This window comes from Lithobates pipiens, unplaced genomic scaffold (genome assembly GCF_037356315.1).
Source record: "Lithobates pipiens isolate NorthernLeopardFrog02 unplaced genomic scaffold, aLitPip1_a1.2 Scaffold_19, whole genome shotgun sequence".
Lineage (NCBI taxonomy): Eukaryota > Metazoa > Chordata > Amphibia > Anura > Ranidae > Lithobates > Lithobates pipiens.
This window is the reverse complement of record NW_027507764.1, coordinates 596,587,893-596,605,307: the sequence shown is the minus strand read 5'-3', so window position 1 is coordinate 596,605,307 and position 17,415 is coordinate 596,587,893. Positions and strand designations below refer to the sequence as shown.

General features: G+C 50.6%; 1 long non-coding RNA gene across 2 annotated transcripts in view; it reads right to left on the bottom strand.

Moving 5' to 3' along the window:
* Window positions 1-17,415, bottom strand: part of LOC143997841 (uncharacterized) — a 205,451-nt gene that overhangs the window by 107,061 nt on the left and 80,975 nt on the right. The gene's annotated exons all lie outside the window — the stretch shown is intronic.

Here is a 17,415-nt window from a genome sequence, read left to right as displayed (position 1 = left end):
ATCCAGATTTCTAGTCATCTACCCCGCGTCACTGCATGCTGTGTGCTCAACATGGACACCAAACCTTCCAATCCCGTCCTATCTACAGTGCCTGGAAAAAGTATTCATACCCCTTGACATTCCCCACTAAAAGAGGGCAAGCTGGCTCTGTGTCTACAGTCAACAGTGCTGGTCGGGGACGCGGTGCATCCTCTGCAAGTGGCCGTGGGGCACGCTTGTCCTTTTTTCTGCTGCTGGCCGTATTATTGAGCCACAACATGCAGAAGAGTTGGTGGAGTGGATAACAAAGCCGTCCTCATCCTCCTCATCCTCTCTTACACAGGGTCAGAGTAGTTTTCCTTCCTATGCAGCTGCCAAAGTGTCCTACTCCACCAGCTCCTTGCCCACAGTCACTCCTTCCATAGCCCCACCATCATGCACGGAGGAGTCCCCAGAATTATTTGACCACAGTGTTGGGTACATGCTGCTAGAGGATGCACAGCGATTTGAAGTTTCCAATGTTGGTTCCCAGATTAAGAAAGGGTGTAATGTGAGCCTAGAGAGAGGGGGTGCCACAGAAGGACAAGAAACTGGCAGTCGTGTTCCCTCAGCTGCAGCATACTGCCAAGTTTGCTCCAGTGACGAGGAGGGAGGGGTTGATGAGGTCACTGACTCTACTTGGGTGCCTGATAGAAGAGAGGAGGAGGAGGCTCAACTCCAATAAGGCAGGATGTCCTCTAGGAGGCAGCTTAAGGGCAGCTGGGAAGGATGCAGGACAAGGTTCTGTATTGTTGGAGCGTGTTCCTCCACCACACCTCCAAAATACTAGTGGTGGTTCTGCCGCAGCTCTCTCTTTTACCCCCTCCTCTTCTTCCTCTATGGCCTCTTCTGCATATTTGTCCTCTGAAAAAGCAGTGCTCCGTAAGCGTTCAAGGGGATACGCAAGCAGTCAGGCTAAAAGATGCCATGCAGTGCTTGAGTTGGTCTGCTTAGGGGCAGGAGCCATGGTGGGGCAGAGATTCTGTCAGCTCTGCCGGGGCAGGCTCAGAGGTGGTTGACGCCATGCCAGCTTCAGCCAGGAATGGTTGTATGCGACAATGGCGCCAACTTTCTCTCCACCTTCTGACAGGGATACTTGACCCATGTCCCATGTCCCATGTTTGGCACACGTCCTGAATTTGGTGGCGCAGTGGTTCTTGAGCAGGTACCCATGCTTACGGGATCTCATGAGGCAAGCCGGTCATACAATGACAGTGCTCGGTTGGCTGACATTCAAAGGGAATGCAACCTGCCCACCAACTGCCTCATTTGTAACATGCCCACCAGGTGAAACTCAACGTTGGCAATGCTGCAGTGGCTGCACACGCAGCAGAGGGCCTTCAATGAGTACCTGTGTGAGTATGGTACCAGGATAGGGTGAGGGGATCTTGGCTTCTTTTCGCCACGCCAGTGGCTACGGATCATGGATGCATGCACTGTCTTGTCACCATTTGGGGAGGCCATGAGGATGGTGAGCAGCGACAATGCGTGCATCAGTGACACTGTCCCCTCTGTCTTTCTGTTGGAGCACACGCTTCATGGAATAATGGAAAGGGCACAGAGGCAGAACAGCGGGAGGAAGAGGAGGACTTCCTTACCTCTCAAGGCCCCCTTTATCCAGATAGTATTCCTGCAGGCCTGCGAAATACACAGGAAGAAGAAGAGGATTGCATCAGCACGGACGTGGAGGATAACACTCAGCAGCAGCCTTTAAAGGATGGTTTTCAGTCCCCAGAAACCCAAGGAGTTGTATGTGGCTGAGAGGAAGTGGTTGAGGATCGTGTGATCCTTGGTGACCCAGAGGACTCAGAATCCAATGCCTCTGCAAACTTACACTGCATGGCCTCCCTGATCCTGCAAAGCCTGCATTCGTGTTATCAAGGAGAGGGATCATTACTGGCTGGCAACCCTTCTTGATCCACGTTACAGGGGTAAGGTTACAGAACTCATCCTGCCTTCGCAGAGTGAGCAGAGGATGAAACATCTTCAGGAGGCCTTGAAGAAAGGTTTGTGCAATGCATTTCCAGACTGTGACAGACCTAGCCAGGACAGAGGCTTTCGGAGGGGACTGAATGTTAGCCTCTTGCCCACTGATCATGGGCCCTGGCATTTGGGGGAACGGTGCTCTTTGTGAGAATGTTTTCTTGGATTTGCCCAAAGACTATTCTTGGTTGTTAATTCTGAACAGTAGATGGTCATTGACAGAACTGATCACATTGACCTCCGGAGACGGACTGTCTGGTCACCTAGGCTGCCTTAAGTACTGTCTTAATTAACATGTTAATTATGTAATTGTCTTTTAAGTTGTTGCTAGAGGGGAGGGGGTTATCCATGAGCAGCCTTACCTAATTATCTAACCTCTTGTGTTCTAAATGTATAAAAAGACTGTATTCTGGTTCTAATAAAGAGTCCATGTCAGCAGTGAAACAAGTGTCGTCTTGTTTTGTGCTTGGGAGCGGTTGGAATATCTGATATCTATATTCAGACTGGGAGGAAGTGGTATATGACGAAAGCACTCAAGCGGAGTGTGGGGGACATTTCTTCACGCAGACCCCAGAAGGATAAAATTTCCTGATGCTGGACAACGTGTTGCTGAGGCTTCATTCAGTCAGAGGAAGAGCGGTGGAGAAGTTGGCCGGCTGACTGATGTCTTTAGACAATTTTTCAGTCCTCAGCACCAATGTCTGACCGGTTCAAGCAACCATCACCAGCGTTTCCATTACATGGTGCAGGAATATCTAGGGGCAAGAACAGACTTGGAGACCTTTCCAACAGAGCATCCACTGGGTTACTGGGTCTTGAGGATGGACCACTGGCCAGAACTTGCTCAATTTGCAATTGAGCTACTGGCTTGTTGTCAGGTCACCTTGAGGCGAAGTGACAGATGCACACCGTAGGGATCAGGAGTGCACTGCAAGGTTGTGGACCCTACGGCTGACTGCTGCGGATGGGAGACAGGTCCCACTGGGGTTAGAGCGTAAGATTCCCTGGGGCGCGGAGTCTAAGAGCCAGCAGGTGTTCACCAGAGCCTCGAGTGGTGAGGATGGACTTGGCTGCAACTGGCTCCAGGTCGCGACCTCCAGGGTCCCCCAGCTCACACCCACAGTAGGTAACAGAAGGATAGGGATGGTGAGGGACAAAGCCAAGGTCGGGGCCACAAGCAGACAGGAATAGTCAGGGACACGCTAAAAGGTCAGGATCACAAGCAAACAGGGATAGTCAAAGACACGTCGGTAACGGAACAACAGAAGAGCACACAGCAGGTAACAGGAAGCTAAACACACAAAGGAATATACAATGGTTGATCAGCACTGTTGGCCTGCAGTGCACAGGTTAATATAGGGTTCCCTGATAGGGCCTGGGGTGGAGCCATGCTTAGAGGAGAGGTTATAAAAACCACCAGGTGGAAGTGGCTGGCCTCTTAGTCTGAACACATGAGGGGAGGTAAGCAAACAGGAAGATCGCTGCATAACCATGACACTTGTTCTGCATCCAGCGTTCTTTCTGAATGCACATTCAGTGCTGCTGGAGGGTTTGTAACGGATCATAGAGTGCACCTGTCCACAGACTCCCTTGATAGGCTCACATTCATAAAAATGAATCAGTCTTGGATCAGCAGCTATCAAGCACCTGATGCTGATGTAACTGATTGAATTTTCTATGGATGTGGGATCCCTTGAAGACTGCCTATGCTGAGTGACTATCCTACTCCTCCTCAATCTTGATGATGCTAGCTTCCAACAATATGTTTGGTTTAGGGCACCACCACCACCTAAAGCCGTGTACACACGGTCAGACTTTCCGGCACAAAAAGTCAGACGGAATCTTTTCATCGGATATTACGATCATGTGTGGGCCTCATCTGACTTTTTTTTTTTTTTTTTTATTCTGACGGACCTAGAAATAGAACATGTTTTAAATCTTTCCGACAGAATCCATTCCTATCGGGAAAACCGTTCGTCTGTATGCTGTTGCGACAGACCAAAAAACGACGCTAGGGCAGCTATTGGCTACTGGCTATTGAACTTCCTTTTTCTAGTCCTGTCATACGTGTTGTATGTCACCGCATTCTAGATGATCGGACTTTGGTGTGATCGTGTGTAGGCAAGACCGTTTCAGCGGAACTCCTTCGGAAAAGTCGTCAGAGTTTATTCTGATGGAAAAAACAGTTGTGCGTACGCAGCATAAGGCCCAATTTTTCTGCCCCTGTTTAACAGGGACATGCAATCACAATTTCTGATCTAATATTTCACAGCAGGACCCGTTCCTGCGCCCACCAACACTTAAGGCCCAATTTTCTGCAGAGTATATAGGGCAGGCTGTATAGTGTATATATACTGCTGTTCAGAGTATATAGTGCCTGGGGGACCCCATGCCATTTTTTTGGGTACGGTGTTCCCCTTAACCACTTCAATAGAGGGCACTTAGACACTTCCCGCCCAAGCCAATTTTCAGCTTTCAACGCTGTCGCAATTTGAATGACAATTGCGCAGTCGTGCTACACTTTACCCAAACAAATTTTTTAGCATTTTGTTTCCACAAATAGAGCTTTCTTTTGGTGGTATTTGATCACCTCTGCAATATTTTTTTTATTTTTTGCGCAACAAATAAAAAAAGACCGAAAATTTTGAAAAAAAAAACAAGTTTTTCTTTGTTTCTGTTAAATCTTTTTGTAAATTAAGTTTTCTTCTTCAATGATGGGCACTGATATGTGGCACTGCTGGGCACTCGTAGGCGGCACTGGTGGGTACTTATGGGTGGCACTGATGGGCACTAATAGGTGGGCACGGATGGGCACCGATGACACTGATGGGTGGTATTGCTGTGCATTAGTTAATATATCAGTTACTTATGGTGCCAGTCAGTGCCCATTTGTGGGCACATTGGGCACATGTGGATGGCCATGAGGGATCTATCTGGCCATCCACATGTTGCTCCTTCCCTGGTGGTCCTGGTGGCTTCCCTGGTGCTCAATGGGGGATATGTGAGGGGGGCTGCACTGATAAACAATCATAACAGACCCCCCCCGTCATGAGAGCCGCCGATCGGCTCTCCTTTATTCGTGTCTGTCAGATGCGAGCGAGGAAAAGCTGATCAATGGCTTTTCCTGTTTACATCGTGATCAGCCGTGATTGGACACGGCTGATCATGTGGTAAAAAGCCTCTGTCTGAGGCTCTTTACCAAGAACGGTGTAGACAGACTGACACACCGCACCACCAATTGCCGCAATGCCTGTGGGGCGCACGACGGCTGTTATCCTGTAGGATGTCCTATGACGCCCAGCCAGGATAACTGAACCACCGCCCGGCCTTCATTCTGCTATAGGCCAGACGGGAAGTGGTTAATATTAATACCAGACCCAAAGGGTAATGGACTGGGGGGGGGACCCATGCTGTTTTTTTCGATGGTTTTCATCTATATTGCCGGGGACCCGACAATTCCTTGTAGCCTCGAGTAGTTTCAAATGACTTTTTTTCCTTTAGAAATGTAATTTTGCTGTCAGACGGTTCTAAACATGGGAAACATGCGCCACTTTACAGGCATACTATAGACACCCCCCAGGTACGACATTTGAAGGAATATTTCACTTTTATTGTTTCACTTTAATCATTATTAAAATCACTGCTCCCGAAAAAACTGCAGTTTTTTAAAACTTTTTTGCATTGATCCATGTCCCCTGGGGCAGGAGCTGGGCCCCCAAACACTCCCCTGGGGCAGGACCCGGGCCCCAAACACTCCCCTGGGGCAGGAACCGGGTCCCCAAACACTTTTTATGACAATAACTTGTATATTAGCCTTTAAAATGAGCACTTTTGATTTTTCACGTTTGGGTCCCATAGACTTTAACGATGTTCGCGCGTTCTAAAAAATTTTTTGGGCATGTTCTGCTGTGAACCGAACTGGGAGTGTTCAGCTCATCACTACTCTACAGCTCCTCCAGAGTTACCATGTTACCTCTTGGCTGCTTCTCGGATAAATGCTCTCCTTGCCTGGGCGGTCAGTTTAGGTGGACGGCCATGTCTTGGTAGGTTTGCAAATGTGTGTTCCTTGGCCTTCATGCTGCTGTTTGTTCACTAAGGGTCTCTAACAAACCTCTGAAGGCTTCACAGAACAGCTGTATTTATACTGAGATTAAATGACACACAGGTGGACTCGATTTACTAATTAGGTGACTTCTGAAGGCAATTGGTTCCTCTAGATTTTAGTTAGGGGTATCAGAGTAAAGGGGGCTGAATACAAATACCCCTCCCCCATACTTTTTACATATTTATTTGTATCATTTATCGTTTCCTTCCACTTCACAATTATGTGACACTTTGTGTTGGTCCATCACATAAAATCCCAATAAAATACATTTACGGTTTTGTTGTAACATGACAAAATGAGGAACGTTTCAAGGGGTATGAATACTTGGTGGTGCCCTGCTCCCCATAAATGTGCCACTCTGTGGTTCCCTTCACCCCATAAATGTGCCCCTTGTCAGTTCCCAGCCCCCCATAAAGGTGCCCCTTGGCGGTGCCCAGCCCCCCATAAATGTTCCCCTTGCTGGTGCCCAGCCCCCCATAAATGTGCCCCTTGCCGGTTCTCAGCCCCCCATAAATGTGCCCCTTGGTGGTGCCCAGCCCCCCATAAACGTGCCCCTTGGCGGTGCCCAGCCCCCCAATAAATGTGCCCCTTGTCGGTTCCCAGACCCCCATAAATGTGCCCCTTGGTGGTGCCCAGCCCCCCATAAATGTGCCCCTTGTTGGTTCCCAGCCCCCCATAAATGTGCCCCTTGTCGGTTCTCAGCTCCCCATAAATGTGCCCCTTGGCGGTGCCCAGCCCCCCATAAATGTGCCCCTTGTCGGTGCCCAGCCCCCCATAAAGGTGCCTCTTGGCAGCAAGCTGCTCCCTGTGTCCTTTTCTTGACAATAGCTTGCCTATTAGACTTGAAAATGGCATTTACTATCAAGCTTCACCCCCCACCTCCCCCATACAGTAGACTTCATTGGGATTCACTGCTAAATTCAGGTTCCGTAGATCTGGGACCGGATTCTCCAGTTCCTCGGATTATCAGAATAATGGAATCCACACTTCCTGGATGGTGGGAAATGTCCCCAGGGATGCCTAGTGAAGGGCATGGGGATCCTCGTGGGACATGGAATGTAAGCTCTGTGCACAGACAGAAGTCCTCCAGTCCATGTTGTCCCGGGGAGGATCCATCCCGAGACGGGTCAGGATTCAGGTAAATGACACACCTGTATGGGGCTCCCAGAACCTGCAATGTCGGCCAAAACTCAAACATCTGCGAGACCTAAAAAATGAAGCAAATCTCTAACCGTGACAATGAGGCCATCATATGACAAGGTGGGGGCGGGGTGGTAAATGATGTGAAGGTGACACCCTTCATAATTGTGTCCTTATCGTTGTGTGTATTTCTTATCTTCTATGTACATAGCGGTAACACCCAGGACAGCGCCGTATACTGCCCATCTGTGTCCGCCAACATATTAACTCTTCTATGTACTGTCCAAACCGTTCTTGTATGACATCACATGTTCTTCTATGAGTTGGGCTTGTATGATTTCTATGAATTTTGTTCGGACCAACACTGGATATCACTGAGTGGAGGTGACACACATAGGACATTGCCGAGAGGAGACACACATAGGACATTGCCGAGAGGAGACACACATAGGACATTGCGGAGAGGAGACACACATAGGACATTGCGGAGAGGAGACACACATAGGACATTGCCGAGAGAAGAGACACACATAGGACACTGCCGAGAGGAGACACACATAGGACACTGCCGAGAGGAGACACACATAGGACACTGCCGAGAGGAGACACACATAGGGCATTGCCGAGAGGTGACACACATAGGACACTGCCGAGAGAAGAGACACACATAGGACACTGCCGAGAGAAGAGACACACATAGGACACTGCCGAGAGGAGACACACATAGGACATTGCCGAGAGGGGACACACATAGGACATTGCTGAGAGGAGACACACATAGGACATTGCTGAGAGGAGACACACATAGGACACTGCCGAGAGGAGACACACATAGGACACTGCCGAGAGGAGACACACATAGGACATTGCCGAGAGGGGACACACATAGGACATTGCTGAGAGGAGACACACATAGGACATTGCTGAGAGGAGACACACATAGGACATTGCCGAGAGAAGAGACACACATAGGACACTGCCGAGAGGAGACACACATAGGACATTGCCGAGAGGAGACACACATAGGACATTGCCGAGAGGGGACACACATAGGACATTGCTGAGAGGAGACACACATAGGACATTGCTGAGAGGAGACACACATAGGACATTGCCGAGAGGAGACACACATAGGGCATTGCCGAGAGGAGACACACATAGGACGTTGCCGAGAGAAGAGACACACATAGGACATTGCCGAGAGAAGAGACACACATAGGAAGTTGCGGAGAGGGGACACACATAGGACGTTGCCGAGAGGAGACACACATAGGACACTGCCGAGAGGAGACACACATAGGACATTGCCGAGAGGAGACACACATAGGACATTGCTGAGAGGAGACACACATAGGACATTGCCGAGAGGAGACACACATAGGACATTGCCGAGAGGAGACACACATAGGACATTGCCGAGAGGAGACACACATAGGACATTGCCGAGAGGAGACACACATAGGACGTTGCCGAGAGAAGAGACACACACAGGACATTGCCGAGAGAAGAGACACACATAGGACATTGCCGAGAGGGGACACACATAGGACATTGCCGAGAGAAGAGACACACATAGGACATTGCCGAGAGAAGAGACACACATAGGACATTGCCGAGAGGGGACACACATAGGACATTGCCGAGAGGAGACACACATAGGACATTGCCGAGAGGAGACACACATAGGACATTGCCGAGAGGAGACACACATAGGACATTGCCGAGAGGAGACACACATAGGACGTTGCCGAGAGGAGACACACATAGGACGTTGCCGAGAGAAGAGACACACATAGGACATTGCCGAGAGGAGACACACATAGGACGTTGCCGAGAGGAGACACACATAGGACGTTGCCGAGAGAAGAGACACACATAGGACATTGCCGAGAGAAGAGACACACATAGGACGTTGCCGAGAGGAAACACACATAGGACATTGCCGAGAGGAGACACACATAGGACGTTGCCGAGAGAAGAGACACACATAGGACATTGCCGAGAGAAGAGACACACATAGGACGTTGCCGAGAGGAGACACACATAGGACATTGCCGAGAGGAGACACACATAGGACATTGCCGAGAGGAGACACACATAGGACATTGCAGAGAGGAGAGACACACATAGGACATTGCCGAGAGGAGACACACATAGGACATTGCCGAGAGGAGACACACATAGGACATTGCCGAGAGGAGACACACATAGGACATTGCCGAGAGGGGACACACATAGGACATTGCCGAGAGGGGACACACATAGGACATTGCCGAGAGGAGACACACATAGGACATTGCCGAGAGGAGACACACATAGGACATTGCCGAGAGGGGACACACATAGGACATTGCCGAGAGGAGACACACATAGGACATTGCAGAGAGGAGAGACACACATAGGACATTGCCGAGAGGAGACACACATAGGACGTTGCCGAGAGGAGACACACATAGGAAGTTGCGGAGAGGGGACACACATAGGACGTTGCCGAGAGGAGACACACATAGGACATTGCCGAGAGGAGACACACATAGGACATTGCCGAGAGGAGACACACATAGGACATTGCCGAGAGGAGACACACATAGGACATTGCCGAGAGGAGACACACATAGGAAGTTGCGGAGAGGGGACACACATAGGACATTGCCGAGAGGAGACACACATAGGACATTGCCGAGAGGAGACACACATAGGACATTGCCGAGAGGGGACACACATAGGACATTGCCGAGAGGAGACACACATAGGACATTGCAGAGAGGAGAGACACACATAGGACATTGCCGAGAGGAGACACACATAGGACATTGCCGAGAGGAGACACACATAGGAAGTTGCGGAGAGGGGACACACATAGGACGTTGCCGAGAGGAGACACACATAGGACATTGCCGAGAGGAGACACACATAGGACATTGCCGAGAGGAGACACACATAGGACGTTGCCGAGAGGAGACACACATAGGACATTGCTGAGAGGAGACACACATAGGACATTGCCGAGAGGAGACACACATAGGACATTGCCGAGAGGAGACACACATAGGAAGTTGCGGAGAGGGGACACACATAGGACATTGCCGAGAGGAGACACACATAGGACACTGCCGAGAGGAGACACACATAGGACATTGCCGAGAGGAGACACACATAGGACATTGCTGAGAGGAGACACACATAGGACATTGCCGAGAGGAGACACACATAGGACATTGCCGAGAGGAGACACACATAGGACACTGCCGAGAGGAGACACACATAGGACATTGCCGAGAGGAGACACACATAGGACATTGCCGAGAGGAGACACACATAGGACATTGCCGAGAGGAGACACACATAGGACATTGCCGAGAGGAGACACACATAAGACGTTGCAGAGAGGAGACACACATAGGACATTGCTGAGAGGAGACACACATAGGACGTTGCAGAGAGGGGACACACATAGGACATTGCCGAGAGGAGACACACATAGGACATTGCTGAGAGGGGACACACATAGGACATTGCCGAGAGGAGACACACATAGGACGTTGCCGAGAGAAGAGACACACATAGGACATTGCTGAGAGGAGACACACATAGGACGTTGCCGAGAGGAGACACACATAGGACATTGCTGAGAGGGGACACACATAGGACATTGCCGAGAGAAGAGACACACATAGGACGTTGCAGAGAGGAGACACACATAGGACATTGCGGAGAGGAGACACACATAGGACACTGCCGAGAGGAGACACACATAGGACATTACCGAGAGGAGACACACATAGGACGTTGCCGAGAGAAGAGACACACATAGGACATTGCTGAGAGGAGACACACATAGGACGTTGCCGAGAGGAGACACACATAGGACATTGCGGAGAGGAGACACACATAGGACATTGCGGAGAGGAGACACACATAGGACATTGCGGAGAGGAGACACACATAGGACATTACCGAGAGGAGACACACATAGGACGTTGCCGAGAGAAGAGACACACATAGGACGTTGCCGAGAGGAGACACACATAGGACATTGCAGAGAGGAGACACACATAGGACATTGCCGAGAGGAGACACACATAGGACATTGCGGAGAGGAGACACACATAGGACATTGCGGAGAGGAGACACACATAGGACGTTGCCGAGAAGAGACACACATAGGACACTGCCGAGAAGAGACACACATAGGACATTGCCGAGAAGAGACACACACAGGACATTGCCGAGTGGAGACACACATAGGACATTGCTGAGAAGAGACACACACAGGACATTGCCGAGAAGAGACACACACAGGACATTGCTGAGAAGAGACACACATAGGACGTTGCCGAGAGAAGAGACACACATAGGACATTGCTGAGAGGAGACACACATAGGACATTGCCGAGAGGAGACACACATAGGACATTGCCGAGAGGAGACACACATAGGACATTGCCGAGAGGGGACACACATAGGACGTTGCAGAGAGGGGACACACATAGGACGTTGCAGAGAGGGGACACACATAGGACGTTGCCGAGAGGGGACACACATAGGACGTTGCGGAGAGGAGACACACATAGGACGTTGCAGAGAGGGGACACACATAGGACATTGCCGAGAGGAGACACACATAGGACGTTGCAGAGAGGGGACACACATAGGACATTGCCGAGAGGAGACACACATAGGACGTTGCAGAGAGGGGACACACATAGGACATTGCCGAGAGGAGACACACATAGGACATTGCCGAGAGGAGACACACATAGGACATTGCCGAGAGGAGACACACATAGGACGTTGCAGAGAGGGGACACACATAGGACATTGCCGAGAGGAGACACACATAGGACATTGCAGAGAGGGGACACACATAGGACGTTGCAGAGAGGGGACACACATAGGACATTGCCGAGAGGAGACACACATAGGACATTGCCGAGAGGAGACACACATAGGACATTGCCGAGAGGAGACACACATAGGACATTGCAGAGAGGAGACACACATAGGACGTTGCAGAGAGGAGACACACATAGGACATTGCTGAGAGGAGACACACATAGGACGTTGCCGAGAGGAGACACACATAGGACATTGCGGAGAGGAGACACACATAGGACATTGCGGAGAGGAGACACACATAGGACATTGCGGAGAGGAGACACACATAGGACATTACCGAGAGGAGACACACATAGGACGTTGCCGAGAGAAGAGACACACATAGGACATTGCCGAGAGGAGACACACATAGGACGTTGCCGAGAGGAGACACACATAGGACATTGCAGAGAGGAGACACACATAGGACATTGCCGAGAGGAGACACACATAGGACATTGCGGAGAGGAGACACACATAGGACATTGCGGAGAGGAGACACACATAGGACGTTGCCGAGAAGAGACACACATAGGACACTGCCGAGAAGAGACACACATAGGACATTGCCGAGAAGAGACACACACAGGACATTGCCGAGTGGAGACACACATAGGACATTGCTGAGAAGAGACACACACAGGACATTGCCGAGAAGAGACACACACAGGACATTGCTGAGAAGAGACACACATAGGACGTTGCCGAGAGAAGAGACACACATAGGACATTGCTGAGAGGAGACACACATAGGACATTGCAGAGAGGAGACACACATAGGACATTGCCGAGAAGAGACACACATAGGACATTGCTGAGAGGAGACACACATAGGACGTTGCAGAGAGGGGACACACATAGGACGTTGCTGAGAGGGGACACACATAGGACGTTGCAGAGAGGAGACACACATAGGACATTGCGGAGAGGAGACACACATAGGACACTGCCGAGAGGAGACACACATAGGACGTTGCCGAGAGAAGAGACACACATAGGACATTGCTGAGAGGAGACACACATAGGACGTTGCCGAGAGAAGAGACACACATAGGACATTGCTGAGAGGAGACACACATAGGACATTGCAGAGAGGAGACACACATAGGACATTGCCGAGAAGAGACACACATAGGACATTGCAGAGAGGAGACACACATAGGACATTGCCGAGAAGAGACACACATAGGACATTGCCGAGAAGAGACACACACAGGACATTGCCGAGAAGAGACACACACAGGACATTGCTGAGAAGAGACACACATAGGACGTTGCCGAGAGAAGAGACACACATAGGACATTGCTGAGAGGAGACACACATAGGACATTGCAGAGAGGAGACACACATAGGACATTGCCGAGAAGAGACACACATAGGACATTGCAGAGAGGAGACACACATAGGACATTGCCGAGAAGAGACACACATAGGACATTGCAGAGAGGGGACACACATAGGACGTTGCAGAGAGGAGACACACATAGGACATTGCGGAGAGGAGACACACATAGGACACTGCCGAGAGGAGACACACATAGGACATTACCGAGAGGAGACACACATAGGACGTTGCCGAGAGAAGAGACACACACAGGACATTGCCGAGAAGAGACACACACAGGACATTGCTGAGAAGAGACACACATAGGACGTTGCCGAGAGAAGAGACACACATAGGACATTGCTGAGAGGAGACACACATAGGACATTGCAGAGAGGGGACACACATAGGACGTTGCAGAGAGGAGACACACATAGGACATTGCAGAGAGGGGACACACATAGGACATTGCTGAGAGGGGACACACATAGGACGTTGCAGAGAGGAGACACACATAGGACATTGCGGAGAGGAGACACACATAGGACACTGCCGAGAGGAGACACACATAGGACGTTGCCGAGAGAAGAGACACACACAGGACATTGCCGAGAAGAGACACACACAGGACATTGCTGAGAAGAGACACACATAGGACGTTGCCGAGAGAAGAGACACACATAGGACATTGCTGAGAGGAGACACACATAGGACATTGCAGAGAGGAGACACACATAGGACGTTGCAGAGAGGGGACACACATAGGACATTGCCGAGAAGAGACACACATAGGACATTGCAGAGAGGAGACACACATAGGACATTGCCGAGAAGAGACACACATAGGACATTGCAGAGAGGGGACACACATAGGACGTTGCAGAGAGGAGACACACATAGGACATTGCGGAGAGGAGACACACATAGGACACTGCCGAGAGGAGACACACATAGGACATTACCGAGAGGAGACACACATAGGACGTTGCCGAGAGAAGAGACACACACAGGACATTGCCGAGAAGAGACACACACAGGACATTGCTGAGAAGAGACACACATAGGACGTTGCCGAGAGAAGAGACACACATAGGACATTGCTGAGAGGAGACACACATAGGACATTGCAGAGAGGAGACACACATAGGACATTGCCGAGAAGAGACACACATAGGACATTGCTGAGAGGAGACACACATAGGACGTTGCAGAGAGGGGACACACATAGGACATTGCTGAGAGGGGACACACATAGGACGTTGCAGAGAGGAGACACACATAGGACATTGCGGAGAGGAGACACACATAGGACACTGCCGAGAGGAGACACACATAGGACATTACCGAGAGGAGACACACATAGGACGTTGCCGAGAGAAGAGACACACATAGGACATTGCTGAGAGGAGACACACATAGGACGTTGCCGAGAGGAGACACACATAGGACACTGCCGAGAGGAGACACACATAGGACGTTGCAGAGAGGGGACACACATAGGACATTGCGGAGAGGAGACACACATAGGACACTGCCGAGAGGAGACACACATAGGACGTTGCCGAGAGAAGAGACACACATAGGACATTGCCGAGAGGAGACACACATAGGACACTGCTGAGAGGAGACACACATAGGACGTTGCCGAGAGGAGACACACATAGGACATTGCCGAGAGGAGACACACATAGGACGTTGCAGAGAGGGGACACACATAGGACATTGCGGAGAGGAGACACACATAGGACACTGCCGAGAGAAGAGACACACATAGGACATTGCCGAGAAGAGACACACATAGGACGTTGCGGAGAGGAGACACACATAGGACACTGCTGAGAGGAGACACACATAGGACATTGCGGAGAGGAGACACACATAGGACGTTGCCGAGAGGAGACACACATAGGATATTGCCGAGAGGAGACACACATAGGACGTTGCAGAGAGGAGACACACATAGGACATTGCCGAGAGAAGAGACACACATAGGACATTGCCGAGAGAAGAGACACACATAGGACATTGCCGAGAGAAGAGACACACATAGGACATTGCCGAGAGGGGACACACATAGGACGTTGCAGAGAGGGGACACACATAGGACGTTGCAGAGAGGGGACACACATAGGACGTTGCCGAGAGGGGACACACATAGGACGTTGCGGAGAGGAGACACACATAGGACGTTGCAGAGAGGGGACACACATAGGACATTGCCGAGAGGAGACACACATAGGACGTTGCAGAGAGGGGACACACATAGGACATTGCCGAGAGGAGACACACATAGGACATTGCCGAGAGGAGACACACATAGGACATTGCCGAGAGGAGACACACATAGGACGTTGCAGAGAGGAGACACACATAGGACATTGCTGAGAGGAGACACACATAGGACATTGCAGAGAGGAGACACACATAGGACATTGCAGAGAGGAGACACACATAGGACATTGCCGAGAGGGGACACACATAGGACGTTGCAGAGAGGGGACACACATAGGACGTTGCGGAGAGGAGACACACATAGGACGTTGCAGAGAGGGGACACACATAGGACGTTGCGGAGAGGAGACACACATAGGACGTTGCAGAGAGGGGACACACATAGGACATTGCCGAGAGGAGACACACATAGGACATTGCCGAGAGGAGACACACATAGGACATTGCCGAGAGGAGACACACATAGGACGTTGCAGAGAGGAGACACACATAGGACATTGCTGAGAGGAGACACACATAGGACATTGCAGAGAGGAGACACACATAGGACATTGCAGAGAGGAGACACACATAGGACATTGCAGAGAGGGGACACACATAGGACGTTGCAGAGAGGGGACACACATAGGACATTGCCGAGAGGAGACACACATAGGACATTGCCGAGAGGAGACACACATAGGACGTTGCAGAGAGGAGACACACATAGGACATTGCCGAGAGGAGACACACATAGGACATTGCCGAGAGGAGACACACATAGGACATTGCAGAGAGGAGACACACATAGGACATTGCCGAGAGGAGACACACATAGGACATTGCAGAGAGGAGAGACACACATAGGACATTGCCGAGAGGAGACACACATAGGACATTGCCGAGAGGAGACACACATAGGACATTGCAGAGAGGAGACACACATAGGACATTGCCGAGAGGAGACACACATAGGACATTGCCGAGAGGAGACACACATAGGAAGTTGCGGAGAGGGGACACACATAGGACGTTGCCGAGAGGAGACACACATAGGACATTGCCGAGAGGAGACACACATAGGACATTGCCGAGAGGAGACACACATAGGACATTGCCGAGAGGAGACACACATAGGACATTGCCGAGAGGAGACACACATAGGACATTGCCGAGAGGAGACACACATAGGACGTTGCCGAGAGGAGACACACATAGGACGTTGCCGAGAGAAGAGACACACATAGGACATTGCCGAGAGAAGAGACACACATAGGACGTTGCCGAGAGGAGACACACATAGGACATTGCAGAGAGGGGACACACATAGGACATTGCCGAGAGGAGACACACATAGGACGTTGCCGAGAGGAGACACACATAGGACATTGCCGAGAGAAGAGACACACATAGGACGTTGCCGAGAGGAGACACACATAGGACATTGCCGAGAGGAGACACACATAGGACATTGCAGAGAGGGGACACACATAGGACATTGCCGAGAGGAGACACACATAGGACGTTGCCGAGAGGAGACACACATAGGACGTTGCCGAGAGAAGAGACACACATAGGACATTGCCGAGAGAAGAGACACACATAGGACGTTGCCGAGAGGAGACACACATAGGACATTGCCGAGAGGAGACACACATAGGACATTGCCGAGAGGAGACACACATAGGACATTGCAGAGAGGAGACACACATAGGACATTGCAGAGAGGAGACACACATAGGACATTGCTGAGAG